Source organism: Syzygium oleosum, unplaced genomic scaffold (assembly GCF_021117445.2).
Source record: "Syzygium oleosum isolate NSW1041296 unplaced genomic scaffold, Sole_v2.1 Sole_v2.28, whole genome shotgun sequence".
Lineage (NCBI taxonomy): Eukaryota > Viridiplantae > Streptophyta > Magnoliopsida > Myrtales > Myrtaceae > Syzygium > Syzygium oleosum.
The window spans coordinates 2,329,067-2,345,973 of NW_026607512.1; the positions used below are offsets into that span (position 1 = coordinate 2,329,067).

Consider the following 16,907-nt stretch of genomic DNA (forward strand, 5'->3'; position numbering starts at 1 on the left):
GGTGAATAAATCTGCTTGCAGTTGAAATTTTTGTGAGAACGTCATCGCCGGTCCAGCCAACAAGATGCCCCAAACGTGGTTCCATGACTTTCCCGCAAAGGCAGCTCTCATCTTCTAATTTAAGCATAAATCTATATATGAGAGCTTTTATCTACGATCTAAATCTAGATAAGGGAGTTTCCTAAAGGCATTCGATCTGTAGTGGTTCAATATGTTGTCGTCGTTGTCATCGTCATCTCCGTAAGCCGATGGTATTAAGGACGTCGAACCTAGGCGCGCACTACAAGCCCTAGTTTCTAGAGGAGAAGATCTCAACGTGCGTCCATCATTGACGGTTTCGATGATCGTTACTTTTTTCTGCTATGACAGATTTGGTATTTTGGGATAAGAGCGTACTTATAGCTACAAGTTGTACTCTTTTGTTTTCAAGGTTTTGTTTTGATCTGCAACTCTTTTGGGATTTGCTTTATTTAAAAGCTTTATATGTTTATGTTCCCCTCTCATGTTTGATTACGACAAATTAATGAAATTTTCTTTTGACAAAAAAAAAAGTCTTAATGTCCAAGCATGTGGATCATTGATTACCCTAGATTCTTTCATTTTCATATAAGGATCGCTTCTTTCATGGTTACGTCCCTAGTAAATTCAATTCCTTCAATATAACCTTGTTGTCCATTCTTATTTAGGAGACACACTTTAATAGCGGATTTATAGCAATGTAGGGTGGAGACTTCATCATGGGAATTTTATTGAGTATGGCGTGGCCGTCAAGTGATCGTTAATGGTGCCATGGCGTTGATGTAGCCACTTACGTTGCTTTTGATTTTTTTAAAGAGATAAGTGTAGTAGAAGTCCTAAAAGTTGTCACGCGATGAAGTGTTAAAACTTTCAAAACATACAATCAAATTCTAAAACGCGTCAAATTAGTGCAATCAAGTCCTTCCGTTAACTCCGTCCAATTTGACTAATGAAAAATGCTAACGTGGTTTTTTTTATTATCTTCACTCTCGTACGTGGCGTTCTACGTGTTGTTAAGATTAACTAAAGCACTAAAACAACATCGTATTTTTGTTTTCTTTTTTTTTTAATTAGCTTTCTTATTTTCTAATCTAATTTAACTAAAGTTAGGTTAAAATTGAGATTGTGTTCAAAACGACGTCGTTTTAGTGCTTTAGTTAATCTTGATGCCGCATACGAGAGAGAAAATATTTTAAAAAGGTCACATCAGCATTTTCTATTAATCAGATTGGATAGAGTTAACGGAAGGACTCGATTGCACCAATTGGACAAGTTTTAGGACTTGATTACACTTTTACAAGTTTTAGGACTTAATTGCATCTTCATGACAAGTTTTAAAACTTCCGGTGCACTTAACCTTTTCTTAATGAGTATAGAAAATAGAAAAATTTGAAATTAAAATAAGAAGAAGAAAAGACCATCGACCCTTGCAAGCAATGATGCATTTGCTGGGGACCGACATCCACATTTTGGGGGTAGCCGGGTTTACTCTCACAAGGCTGCTTCCCCCCGCCTCAGTCGGCCTTGGCGATGGTCGCTAGCCACCATCACTTCTCTCCCAATCTTTTGTCTCACCCTCTGTCTCGATGTGTGTACTTATGTCGTAGATGACATGCGTTCCGTGGTTGGTTTTATGCCAGCATGCACTTGGTAGCGCTCGTAGGTGGTTGGGCGGAGCCATCGGCGGCATTAAATTGACAGCGGATAGGGTTTGTGATTTCATTTCTTCCGTGTAGAAATGAGAACAGGGGTGATAGAAGACAGAGATCAAGATTCTACAAAGAAAAAGTGAATTATTTGATGAGCTGCCATAACGAGTTTGTCAAGTCTCAACGTCCAAGAACATGATCATTCATTACCCTAGATTCTTTCATTTTCATGTGAGGATCGCTTCCTTTACGGTTAAGTTACTAGTAAATTAAATTCCATCAATATAATCCTGTTGTCCAATCTTATTTAGGAGACGAACTTTAATATAGGAATTATAGCAATGTAGGGACTAGATTTCATGGAAATATTAAAGTTTACCATTTCATTTCATGGGAATTTTAATGAGTATGGCGGGGCCGTCAAGTGATCGTTAAACGATGACAGGGCATTGATGTAGCATCTTACAGTTCTTTTGGATTATTTTTAATGAGTATATTATAAAAAGAAAAATAGAAAAGGTTTGAAATTTAAAAAGAAAAGGACCATTGACCCAGGCAAGCAATAATGCACTCGCTTGGGGTCGATAGCCACAGCTTGAAAGCCTAATACTCTAAAAAAATCATAACTTTATGTTTAGTCCCAATTCTATTAAAAAAACAAATTATCCCATAAAAAATCCCTAACTTTAGGTCCAGTACAAATTCTACCCTAAACTTTTTTTTGTCCCATGCAAAATCCTAACTTTAAGTCATGTCCCAATTCTATCGTCCAGTCCCAATTTTACTCCAAAATTTTTTCAGTATCATAAAAAACCCACCAACTTTTACTCGGGGAAAAGTGCCAAAAAAGTCCTAAATCTTTTGCATTAGTGCCAATTTAGTCCTAAACCTTTTTTTGGTGCCAATTCAGTCCTAAACCTTTTTCATTGGTGCCAATTTAGTCCTAAACCTTTTTTTGGTGCCAATTAAGTCCTAAACCTTTTTTTGGTGCCAATTAAGTCCTAAACCTTTTAAATTGGTGCCAATTCAGTCCTAAATCTTTTGTTTTTGTGCCAATTTAGTCATTCCGGTCAATTTTGACCGGAATTTGCTGACATGGACACCTGCCGGCCGGCGGCCGGTCACCGGCGCCAACGTGGCGCTGACGTGGAAAATTTAATAATATTTTAATATTTTTTTGAAATTTTATTTTTTTTCCTTTTTTTTCTTTTTTTTTCCACTTTTTTTGTCCCTTCTCCCCTCTCGGCCGGTCGCCGGTCCGCTGGCCGCCGAGGCCGGAGGCCGGCGAGCTCGACCTCGCCGCCCCGGCGAGGCGGCGGGCTCGCCGGCGAGGGCTAGCCTCGCCCGACCATGGCGAGGCTCGACCTCACCAGATTCGGCGGGGTCGGGCCTCGCCCGACCAAGGCGAGGCTCGAGCCCTCGCCGGAGGCCGCGGCGAGGGCGAGCCTCGCCATGGTCGGGCGAGGCCCGACCTCGCCTGAAGGTCGGGCCTCGCCCGACCAAGGCGAGGCTCGAGCCCTCGCCGGAGGCCGCGGCGAAGGCGAGCCTCGCCATGGTTGGGCGGGGCCCGACCTCGCCGGATCGGCGAGGTCGGCGGGCGAGGCCGACCAAGGCGAGGCTCGAGCCCTCGCCGGAGGCCGCGGCGAGGGCGAGCCTCACCATGGTCGGGCGGGGCCCGACCTCGCCGGATCTAGCAAGGTCGCTGGGCGAGGCCCGACCTCGCCAGATCCGGCGAGGTCGGGCCCCGCCCCGACCATGGCTAGGCTCGCCCTCGCCACGGCCTCCCGGCGAGGCTCGAGCCTCGCCATGGTCGGGCGAGGCCCGACCGCCCGGATCTGGCGAGGTCGAGCCTCGCCATGGTCGGGCGAGGCTAGCCCTCGCCAGGCGAGCCCGCCGCCCTCGCCAGTGGCCGGCGAGGTCGAGCTCGCCGGCCTCTGGCCTCTGGCCGGTCGTCGGACCGGCGACCGGTCAGAGGAGGGAGAAAGGGACAAAAAAAAAGTGAAAAAAAAAGAAAAAAAAGGAAAAAAAATAAAAATTCAAAAAATATTAAAATATTATTAAATTTGTCCACGTCGGCGTCACATCGGCGCCGGTGACCGACCGCCGGCCGGCAGGTGTCCACGTCGGCAAATTCCGGTCAAAATTGACCGGAAGGACTAAATTGGCACAAAAATAAAAGGTTTAGGACTGAATTGGCACCAATTTAAAAGGTTTAGGACTTAATTGGCACCAAAAAAAGGTTTAGGACTAAATTGGCACTAATGAAAAAGGTTTAGGACTGAATTGGCACAAAAAAAAGGTTTAGGACTAAATTGGCACTAATGCAAAAGGTTTAGGACTTTTTTGGCACTTTTCCCCTTTTACTCGAGTCCCTCTCCGTCCAAAATTTCTCGTTGACAACCGAGAGATGGAAACTCCTAAGCATAAGCTGTTGGAGAATCCCGAGTCAAGTGTCTCGAGCGCAAGCTCTCAGATCGCGAGAAATGGAACATTCTCGAGCATGAAAGATTGAAGACTGAATGCAAATTCAAAGATCCCAAGAAAGATGGAAGGAAGACTCTCTTAAGAGTAAGAGTAATTGAAGAAAGTCAACCCTAACTGCTCTAGTTTTTACCCAAATTTCATATATGATAAGACGTTGTTTGGACTAATATGAAATCTCATTTCCAAAAAAAGTTGTTACGGCTAGTTCTATCACCTAAAGGGGGTGAATAGGTGATTTTATCAAATTGGATGATTTAAACGTGCGGAATAAATATAGTCGAGGTCAACAACTCGTATGTTCAATATCAGATGAATGAGTATGACAAACGTGTAAAAAAGTTGTCGTCAGATGATTGCGTCTGATAATTAAGATGATGTTCTGAAGAACTTGTTTGACAGATATGTATGCAGTATAATTTTAGCAATAATAAATAAAAGTTTAGGGATAGAGAATACTATACACAGATCTTTATAGTGGTTCGGCTTTATCAAGCCTACGTACACTCTCCACGCTGACAGCTTGTTGGCTATATTTCACTATTGAATCACCAGAAGATTACAAGAGTAGTGCTTCTCAGATGATAGACTACACTATCACGTACACTCTTCACTCAAGTAATTTTCTTTCTAAAATCACAACGTGGAATACAATAATCACAAGTGTATAGGATTGAAGCTCTATTCAGACTTTGGAATTCTCGATTCTAGTTCTTATTTCTTGTACGACGTTTGCACTCCTTTTATACTCATCTACTTCCAATCTATCCGTTGGACAGTCTTCAGAGGATTGATCTTCAAATCAACCCGTTGGAGATTCTTCTCAAAATAAGATACATAGCCGTTAGAAAAAGAACCATTATCTCCGAGTGATTTGATCGCCCATACAATCAAATCAAGGTTTCCATAAGTGTAGTTCTTCGTGTTTAAGAAACGATCTTGTGATTGCCAATTAGGATATCCTGATATATCAATTTGATTATCCTACATAAACTTGCCAAAAATAACACTCATTGAATCTGACGAGTAATTTTGAGTCTGATGACAAAGTCCTTTCATCGACTAAGTCTGATGACTCAGCATTTACCTGCATCAAATAACTTAAGTGTAATTCTGATCAGTAACAAATAGTTTTGTCATTCCTTAAAACTTATTAGGGATTTTTCTCAACAGAAGTCTTATTGGACCTGAAATTGGGGGAAAACCAGAGTAATGACATGAAAATACCACGTAAGATCACTAAGGGCGATTTTGGACAAAGGGTTACTAGGGGCATGTTTTAGACTCGAGTAAAAGTCAGTAATATTAGGTGAGACAAAAAAAAGTTTACGGTAGAATTGAGATTAGAGCTAAAATTGGAGGTTTTTTATGAGACAAAAAAGGTTTATGCTAGAATTGAGACTAGAACTTAAATTGGGAGTTTCTAAGGGTATTAGGCCCACCTTGCAAAGTTGCTTGTCCCTCGCTTAAGATAGCCTAGGTGGTGGTCGCTAGCCACCATCACTTCTTTATCAATCTCTTGTCTCACCATTTGTCTCAGTGTGTGTACTTAAATTGAAGGCAGCAGGCATTTAGTAGCCGGCTTTATGCCAGCAAATACTTGGTGGTGCTCATAGGTGGTTGGGTAGAGCGGTTGGTGGCACCAAAATCCCTCCGAGTTTGGAGAAAATATTGCATACCTCTGGGATTCCAACGTGGAATAATCGAAGTTGCTAAGTTCGCGACACGTGTCATGAGAGGGCCCCACTGTGTCAGGCTCCATGAGACAGCTGAGAATTTATGAAAAAAAGCAAGGGCCCTCTCTCTCTCTCTCTCTCTCTCTCTCTCTCTCTCACACACTCTCTCTCTCTCCCCCCACCCAATTTCCAGGTATGCATTTCTCTCTCTACACTCTATCGCCGACGCCGACTCCACCTCCAACGAGCGAGGTCCGCCGCTGCCCACGAGCGAGGTCCGTTGCCTCCCACGAGCGAGGTCCACGGCCTCCGACGAGCAAGGTCCGTCGCCTTCGCGCCGACTCCTCGCCCTAGCCTCCGCCTTAGCCTCCGACACCGACACCATCGCCCAACGCCCTACCTACTACCCTAGGCGTCGACGCCAACGACAAAGCCTGACGCCAACAACGAAGCCCAACTCCGACGCCCTAGTCGCTCCCCAAGGCGTTGACGCCCTCTACCTCCGCCTCGACTTGCTCTATAGGCATCGGCTCCGCCCTAGCCGACGCTGACGTCGACGCCGCCTCCGACAAGCGAGGTTCGCCACCTCCCACGAGCAAGGTCTGTCGCCTCCCACGAGCAAGGTCTGCCGCCTCTAACGAGCGAGGTCTGTCGCCTTCGCGCCAATGCCTTACCCTAGCCTCCGCCCTACCCTCCACCTCAACGCCCTGCGGTTCTCGCTGCCGTCGACGAAGCACGTTGCCACACGCCCTTGCCTCCGCCATAGCCTTGAGAGAGAGATACATATTTACTGCATTTGATTTCTTTCTTGTGTCAAACCTGATTTTGTTACTGCTTGTTGATTTCTTGGCGTGAGCTCGATATCCGAATGGGTCGATATTTGCTCCTTAGCTTGCTACTCACCTTGTGTTTGAAGAAATGCCTAAGTTCAGTGTTTGAGGTTCTGACATTGCTAGACCGAATGGACAGAATAGTGCTAGCGTAACTCGATACATCAGAATGAATTGTGTGCTCTTCTTTATCTTATGGCATCAGAATAAATGGTGTGCTGCATCGCATGAAGCATAACTCGTTGTTGAGTGTTTAAGCTCCATAGAATGAATGGTATTGCATCACATTTCAGCTCCTTGCCTTAAATCGATATCACCTGCAAATCGATATCACACTTCATGCTCATTTTATCTTGATGGCAGTTTTTTCAGATATTGCCATTTTCAACTTTCCATATATGGCAGTGGTTTGCCCATGTGTAAAAATGTTCCACGGATGACAACGTCCATTTTTAAAAAATAAGCTCAGCTGTGTTGCATATATGTATCGTGTGTGCATAGTTTCTACATTATAGTTTTGGATGTCTTTTCTGATAATGAACTCCGCATTATAGTTTTGTGAGTATATACATAAGTATGGACATTCGTAACAATTGATAATCTATTTCTCGTCAAGTAGGGTCATTACTGAAATAAAACCTGTTGGAATTATCTTTCAAGCTTGCTGGTCGGGACTATTTTGTTGTCACTTTAATCCCAATTTGCTATCAATTTGGATGCAAATTTATCGGATGGCTGAATTAGAGGTAATTCCTTACTCATACTATGTGAAATATATTTTGCTTAAACCACTACGTTGATAACTTTTTATTCTTTTAGTTGCAACATGAAACTTCCCATCTTGCACATGTAATGTGTGATATGGAAAAATATTATGAGTTTGCAGTAGGAATGATTTTTTCAAATGAACTTGAAGCATACCATAAGTACGTAGCCTATGCAATCAGCAAAGGATTTAGGGTGAGAAATGGTAATATGTTTAGAAATGGAAAAGGAGGATTAACCCGACGGACTTTGTGTGCAATTGTGAGAGGCATTTTGTTAGCTCATCTGATCAAGAAAAGAAATTTGAGAGGTATGAAGTTAGATATGGATGTCTTGCTTGTATCAAATTTAAGGTTAACAATGGTGTCTATGAAGTCATAAAGTATATTCTGAGCATAATCATGCATTTATTCCGGATGATCAGAAGCATTTGATTAGATGTGTAAGAATCATGTCTGACACTTGCAAGGCTGTTTTAGTTGATATGAGTAAAACCGGCATTGGGGGGACTACGGCATATAAGTTTTTAGCAAATGAAGCTGAAGGAAGCAAAAACTTGGGTTTTAACTTGCGTGATTATCAAAATTATTTACGGACGAAAAGATCCGATGGTATAAGTGGAGGAGATGGTCAAAGTGTTCTAAATCATTTTCATTTCATGCAAATGAAAAATCCAATGTTTTCATATGATGTACAGGTAGATGAAGATAGTAAAATGACAAATTTATTTTGGAGAGATAGCATGTTAAAATTTGATTATAACTGTTTTGGTGATATGCTAGTGTCCGATACCATGTATCATACCAACAAATATAACATGATATGTGCACAATTTGTTGGGATTAATCACCATTGGAAGAATGTTTTGTTTGGCTGTGCATTTTTGTTGGACGAGACTGCAGAATCATTTATTTGGTTATTTGAGGCTTTTTTGAAGTCTATGAGAAATAAAGCTCCGAAAACCATGTTCACCAATCAAGACCAAGCCATGGCAAAAGCATTATAACGGTGTTTTTGAATACACAACACCGTTTATGCACTAGGCACATCAGGAAAAATGACAACCAAAACATTCCACATCTTTACCATAAGCCGATTTTTAAAGATACATATTTCTTAGCGTTTATGTATAGATGTACATCTGAGGAAGAATTTGAATATACTTGAAGGGAAATGGAAAAGGAGTGGGGTACTGCGAATAACAATTGGCTTCGAAGATTATACGACATTAGACACAAATGGAGTTCAGCTTTTGGTCATGACATTTTTACATGTGGTATAAGATCCAGCCAAAGGAGTGAGAGCACCAATAATGTCTTCCAACGTATGTCGACGAAGACATTGACTCTTGTAGAGTTTGTCTACCACTATGAAGAACAAGTGAAGCACGTGAGAGAAATAAAACTCAAGATGATTACAATTGTCGAGGGAATCCCAAATTGGCGATTTTGGATAATGACATCTTGTCACATGCTGCTTCACTGTATACCCGTACCATTTTTAGATGGTTTAATGAGGAATTCATGCAAAGTGTCTCTCAACGTTTTTCAAGTGGAATATTTAATGGATCAGTTTATTTATTTACTCTCAAGTTTAAGAGTGAATATATTGTCAAATTTGACCCTACGAATGCTTTAGTTTCTTATGAATGCAAATTATTTGAATTAAAAGGGTGGTTGTGTCCCCATGTCTTGAAAGTGTTGAGAAAGAAATCATCGGTTTTAGATATTGCAGCTCCCTATATTTTGAAAAGATAGACTAAGGGTGTCAAACAAGGGATTGTGAATGATAAATCTCATGAAATGGCACCAAGTTCATCTAAATTTAATCGATTTTCCACGTTAATGCATCAATCCTTTGAAGTGATGAGTTTGGGAGCCAAAGATGCAAATCTATAAGAATAGTGATGAAGAGCGTGGAAAAAATAGAGGCTAAACTTTTATCATACAAATCAAGTATGGTTGTAACTGATAATGCTAGTGATGTGATAAATGAGGTTTCTTTGTGCAAGATTTCAGTATTGGAGCCCCTTCGAAGAAAAGCTAAGGGAATAAGCTATGAGAGGCTTAAAAGCTCAAGTGAGAAAAAGAAGAAAAAACCTAAGAAAGGAACACCTCCAACGCGAATAGAAAGTCGAGGTGAGTGGCATATTATTCTACCTAATATGATTAGTTAAATTTATTGCTTATTTTACATGATGCCAATTAACATATTTATTACTTTATAATGTAGAGTTGGTTGTTCAAGCAACACACGATGAAGCTCATTTCCCAGATTATTCAAATAATTCAAATCAGTTTCAAAGTCCCTTTTATCCCAGCAATATTGGTGGTCCTACAGTAAATCTAAATTTTCATAATCATGTATGTCGCTCTTAGTCTTCCATTTGTTTTTACATTTTACTAAGTTGGAAAAAAAATTATATGGATGCAGCAACCACCATACATCATACAACCGGGGATTACAAGTGGATTTTGCCCATTCTATAGTCAGGTATTTAATAGCTGAATTTATCATATACATGAATTAGAATAATTTAGGAAAGCAAATTAGTAGTGACATATTTATTATATGTAGATGCAATCACCATATATCATGCCGCCAGGGATTATGAATGGAATTTCCCCATTCACTAGTCAGGTGATTATTATGAAATCATTTTAAATTCTAGTGTTATTTCATCTTATTGTTACCATTGTAATATTTATTGTTAATGGTTTCTTTTGCATAGAAGTTGGAGTATCATAATAGATCTCATGGAACCATTTTGAGTCAGGTACAACTTACTTTTTTTACTCATAAGATTATTTGAGACATTTATCTTGGCATTTGTTTAGTAAAATGTAAATAAATTGGTTATTCCTTTATGCAGGGGTCATCAAACTCTTTTCAGTATCCTAGGGTGAATGAGTTGAACGATTTTGAAGGAACACGTACCAATTGGCCGAAGTAACACATAATTCTCTCTCTCTCTCTCTCTCTCTCTCTCTCTCTCTCTCTCTCTCTCTCTCTCTCTCTCTCTCTCTCTCTCTCTCTCTCTCTCTCTCTCTCTCTCTCTCTCTCTCTCTCTCTCTCTCTCTCTCTCTCTCTCTCTCTCAGAGGAGGAGGAGGAGGAGGAACTCTCTCTCTCTTCTGTATACGCTCGAATTTATAGCTCGATGTGGATGAGCTCAACTTCGATTCCCGCCACTTCTCGTCAAGAAGAGGTAAAAGAGCTTGACCTTGAAATTTGAAACAGTTACCCTCGGGTTAGTGATAGGGGTCATCTAAATTATTAACGTTACTGGAGCTGTTATTGTGATATTTTCTTGTGTTGCATTGCATGCATGTGCAAATTGGTTTTTTTGCTCGAATGAGATAACTTAAGAAATTGTGCACACACCGTCTGTGAAGGGACTGTTAATAACAGAAAACCTAATTATGTTGTACATCATCACAACCTAAATAGATCGTACATGTTGAACCATTAAGAATTGTAAGATTTATTAGCGGAAGCGTACCTGAATCCATAGCGGGATTGATCTGTAGAGTCGTGCGGACGGCCTTCCAGATCTACGCATTCTCCTAGAGAGTCCTTTATTATTTCTCTCGGATCTCTCTTTCTTTGGTGATGGATGCCAGAGATAGAATACGTTATGTATTCTGTGATATTGTGATTTGGGGACCATAACCGCTTTTTATAGATAACTTCTCTGTTATCCCTTCTTTTTGGTATTTCTATTTTAGCCCATCATAAAAATAGAAATTACCCTAAAGTCTCTACACATTAAAGGCCCACACCCTATCAGATACATTAAAACCCAATTACCTTATTAGATCACTTTTAATTGGCTTAAGTTCACATGACAGTCTGCAACACAATTATTTTACATATAAGCCCAATGTTGGATTAAGGATCCACAGGGACTTCACTTTCCATGGAAGTCTTCTCCCACCCTGGAGGGAATCAAACTCATACGGGAAAATGGAAAATGTATAAATGAAAAAAATTGCATTGTATCAAGGAAAATGCATGATTGAATTGATAAAATTGCCACTTCATTGTAGAAATTTGGATAATTCGTCCTTGCTGTTAACTCTGAATGTTTGAAACATTTCCTTGGCTAATTGAAGAGAGACTTCTTTTCTTTTTTTATTTTGTATGATAACAGCTGCACTAAGAATGTGCAAACTGTAAATGTCTTAATCTCTACTCATGGTATTAGATGGCTAGTTAGCTGTCTTCTTAGTTTTATCTTGACTCAAGGAAATAGACATTCCAGATTTTAAGAAGAAATGACGTATGAAATCTCCATCTCCTTTTGGACAGTATGCAACTATGGATCTACTTTTGTTAATTTATATGTAATTGCAGGACGCTTTTTTCTGGAGCTGGAGTTCCAAGGTGTGAGAAAGCAACTAAAAGTACAAGTTTGTAAATCTGAAAATCTTCTGAGAAATTTTGGTATTTAGTCTTTTTCAGATTTGGCATGTACGTACACCAAGGCCAATTGCATCAAAGCTTGTTGCAGATACCCATTTGCTTGCCGATCAGGTAACAGATTGAAAGTTTAATTTCAGATCGTGATGTCTTTTTTCCCCTGGTATATTTTCATTCACGATATTTTTGTAACATGACAACGTGTCCTTGATGCACTTTTCCCTTCCGTTCTTAGGGGAACTTGTGCTATTCCTGGGGCATTTGGTTGTGGCAAAACTGTTATCAGTCAAGCTATTTCCGAGGTAATCTTCATTTAAATTATATCTGTAGGTTCATTGTATTGCAGATGCTATTACTTATTGACTTTTTGTACTTTTAACTCGTTTGCAGTACCCTAACTCTGAAGCTGTAGTTTTTGTTGGCTGTGGGGAACGTGGAAACGAAATGGCTAAGGTGGATATCGTCCCATCAAATAAAAGAAGTATTTTTGTTAGCATGTGAAAGATCGTGAGTCTGTAAAATACTCATGATGCAGGTCCTTATGGATTTTCCACAATTGACAATGACATTACCTGATGGTCATGAAGAGTCAGTTATGAAGCATACAACTCTTGTGGCAAACACTTCTAATATGCCCGTGGCTACTCGTGAGGCATCAATATAAACAGGTAATTGTGTTTATTAGCTTTCATGGTTAGCTTGATTTGGTTATTGCAGAAGCAAAGTTTTCTAAATAGGTTGGCTATGCTTTGCACCCAAAGTTTAGAACTGATCGTTCATCTGAATATTTGGAGATTGTTCTTTACTTGTAGTTTGTTAAGATGTCATTTTTCAATTATGGAGGACAAACTTAACATGGTCTCCATAAAGAAAAAATTGATCCTGTTTTGGGCGCATGATTGTCTCCTTTTTTTGTCATTTCTTTTCTTGTCGATTCTTAAGACTAATTCAAGTTCTTGCTAAAGACTACATTTGAATGATTCTTGACTTTTATTTGTATGGATTGCTAGGTATTATAATAGCCGAGTACTTCAGAAATATGGGCTACAATGTCAGTATGGCGGCATATTCAACATCTCGTTGGGCAGAAGCACTTCGTGAAATCTCTGGACGATTGGTGGGTATTTCTTCATTAGCTTCAGGAAAGCACCATTTTCTGAAAGCTGCAGATGTTGTTGGCAAGCCTTCCTGTCCATTGTTACGATGGTTTTCTTTTTTCCAAACAGTTTCTGAACTTGTGATGGCTTTGTCATCTAATATGATACTCTCAAATCCCCCGCGGTGTCCAGCCCGGCAACTACTTCTCCCTCTCACCGGCACGGCTTGCTGAAGAGCAATTGTTTATTTTCCCTGCAGAAGTACGGATCTGTGCTTAAATAGCAATTACTGCCATTCTTAGTCTCCACAATGTATGATCGCATCGAGCTTGGGGCTGTTGTGCCTTGCAGAGAGTTGTTATTCAAAGCGTATGAGCCCGATGTTGTCGAGCGGCTCAGTCCTTTAAAGCACAATTCTGTTTTGGTTCTTTTTTGTGCAATAATTTTGGATGCAATCCTGTCCCCGGTCTTTTGTATTACGAAATAGTTTTCCTCTTTTGAGCAAAGTTGATAATCGCAAACCCAGAGTCTGCTGCAACAAAACTTTCCGGCTAATCATGTCAGTTATGGTTCTCCCCCCAATTATTTTTCAGGGGTGAATGATGTTATTTAGTGTTACGAACTACATAGGAATAGAATTCCTCTTATGTTCCGAAGTTCCAATTGCTTTTGGTCAATGTCTTTGTTGGGCATAATGAGGAAGGAAAATTTGGTTAGAAGAGAAGAAAATGCTACCGACATATTATATCGAAGAATGACAGATCTGCTGAAACAAGTGATGCAGATCCGAACGCGCACGAGTTTCACAAATCTAAAGGCGATTGTTCGATTTTAAGCGCTTGATTGCAATGCAGTTGCGATGATAGGGTGCACATAGATCATATGGGTCCCTTGTAGAAGAAAAAGTTTGGATGTGCAAATGATAGAAATGTTTAGGTTATGGCATTATCTTTTTGTGAAAATGCCATTTCATGATTAGACCACAAATTTGTGAAGATGGCAGTAACATGGGCATATTTCTTTTGAAATTCACCCAAAATTTACTCTCGACCCTCAAATTAGTGCATCCATCGCCCATAATTTGAACAATAATAATGCCAAAAAAAATAAAGCATTTTCACAATAAAATAATGCCATTGTGTCCATTAGAGCCGTTACAACGTAATGTTTTGACCACGTACTTGTCTCTGGACAAGTAGTCCTAATAAAATAACAAAAAATAGACAAACAAAAAGTAGCAAGACATTCACTTTCTCATTAGTGTTCTTGAGTTAATCTTTCAAATGCTCAAGCAAATGCTTAATGTTTCTCACGTCATCTTCAAGTATTGCAGGCGAAGCCTTTATGATAGAATAAAGCACATTGCTTATAGGCAAACACCAAGAAAAGAAATCACATGTTTTATCCTCACAATTATAGTAGAGCTTGTGTTTGTTTCTTGAAGATTCCGATATTCTCACGGCAGCACGCTTACCACACTTACACAATTTATTTTTAAAGGTCAATCCGCTCTAGTTACTCTCATTCACACTCGATGAAGACACCATATATCTGCAAGATAACAATTTTATTTCTCATACAAGTGAAAATACTAAACAAGAAATAAATCTAGCCACTCCAACACCATATATCAAGACAATATGAGTTTCCTATCCAACAAAAGACCCAAAATGGGAATCTGATTTAGGTACACAGTGAACGGGGACAGCCACACATCAACATTTATTTTCTTTTTTATTTCTAGATATCCTTAAAGGCAACAACCTACTTTTAGCACCTCATGGGGGCATCACAGCACCGAAGCACTACCATTCTCATTAACTCGATTTCAATCTCTTGTAATTCAGTCCATTGGATGAGATATAACAAGACATACACGAAAGACATTATGCCAACAAAGCAAAAACTCACTAATGAATAGATGGTTCGACAATGATTCGTAATTTATGTGGAGAATAGGACATGCTTTCGGTCTAGCAATGTCAAAACCTCAACCATTCTTTTTTTTTTCGGATAGAAAGATGTCATAACCTCGGTCATACCTAGCTCGGTCATACATGCTTTCGGTCTAGCACTACTCTATCCATTCATATGTGATGCAGTACCATTCATTCTAAGAAGCTCAAACACTCAACAGCGAGTTATGATTCATGCGATGCAGCACACCATCCATTTCGATGCCACCAGATAAAGTACAGCACACAATTCATTCTGATGTATCGAGTTACACTAACACTACCCTGTCCATTCGGTCTAGCAATGTCAAAACCTCAAACACTGAACAGATTTGGCTTAGGCATTTTTTCAAATACAGGGTGAGCAGCGAGCTAAGGAACAAATATCGACCCATTCGGATGTCAAGCTCACACCAAGAAATTAACAAGTAGTAACAAAATCAGGTCTGGCACGAGAAAGAAATCAAATGGAGTAAATATTCACCTCTCTCGAGGTTGGCGGAGGCGAGGGCGTGCGGCAACGTGCTTTGTTGACGACGGCGAGAACCGTAGGGCGTTGAGGCGAAGGGTAGGGCGGAGGCTAGGGCGAGGCGTCGGCGCGGAGGTGACAGACCGCACTCGTCGGAGGCAGCGAACCTCGCTCGTGGGAGGCGACGGCTCATGGGAGGCGACGGACCTAGCTCGTAGGCAACGGCGGACCTCGCTCATGGGAGGCGATGGACCTCACTCATCGGCGTCGGCGTCGGCGGAGATGACGCCCACAGAGCAAGTCCAGGCGGAGGTAAAGGGCGTCAACGCCTAGGACAGCGGCTAGGGCATCGACGTTGGGCTTTGTCGTCGGGCTTCATCGTTGGCGTCGACGGCTAGGGCAACGGCTAGGGTGTCGGCGTCGGCTAGGATGGAGGCCTCGGCGTCGGAGGCTAGGGCGAGGCGTCGGCGACGAGGCAACGGACCTCGCTCGTCGGAGGCGGCAGACCTCGCTCGTCGGAGGCATCATCGGCATCGGCATCGGCATCGGCATCGGCATCGGCGTCGGCTAGGGCGTCGCGTCGGCTAGGGCGTCGCGTCGGTGTCGAGGTCGGTGACAAAGTGCAGAGAGAGACTCAAATCTAGAAATTGGGTGGGGAGCGCAAAGGGGAGAGAGAGAGGGCCCTTGCTTTTTTTCAAAAATTCTCAGTTGTCTCGTGGAGCATGACACGGTGGGCCCTCTCACAACACGTGTCGCGACCTCAACGACTCGGATCATTCCACGCTGGAATCACATAGGTATGTAATATTTTCTCCCAAGTTTGAGGTTTTTTTTTTTATAAAGAAATTCTAACATTTAAGTCTAGTTTAATGAATTGTCCGGTCATCATTGACGTGGACGGAACGTGGACATGATGTTGATGTGGTCGTCCACGTCAGCATTGCCATTTTCAATTTTAACTAAAAGACTAATTTGGATGACAAAACACTTCGTTTATGGATCAAAATGGACAAAAAAGAATAGAGGGAGGAGATTTTTTTTATTTTTGGTCAAAAAAGGGAGGAGATTGAACAAATTGAAAATACATGAGGATTAACATTGCCGTTATCTATTATTTACAAATCTCGAGAGAGTAAAAAAAAATAAGAAATGAACCATTAAAGTTCGCGAGCCGTATAAGTTATGCCGTGTTTAAGTGGAAATATTTGAGGTTCGTTTCTTTAATGAGATTTGGAAATTTATAATGAGAAATATTTTTGAGAAAAAAAATTCAGAAAACTAAAGAAAAAGATCCGAGCTAACGTTCGAATTGGTCCGGACTGAACCGAGTAATTTCGGTCCGAGCCTCTTTTATTCTTCTTTTTCTGGGCCGCACTCCAGACGAAGCCGAGAAAAACCAACAGGCCGGACCGAGAAAGCCCTCTGTGCCCGTCCAGCCCAGTGGGCCATAATGGGCCGGGCCTAGACACGACCGAACAGGCCCATCGAGTCGGGTCCCCAACCGGGTTTGATTACCCGTTTCCCGGATCCACACCATCTTCTTCCTC

At 41.2% G+C, this 16,907-nt stretch overlaps 1 pseudogene; it reads left to right on the plus strand.

Annotated features, from left to right (window-relative positions):
* The first annotated feature begins 8,942 nt into the window (after positions 1-8,942).
* LOC115675300 (protein FAR-RED ELONGATED HYPOCOTYL 3-like) lies at positions 8,943-12,202 on the plus strand (annotated as a pseudogene).
* Positions 12,203-16,907: the final 4,705 nt, after the last annotated feature.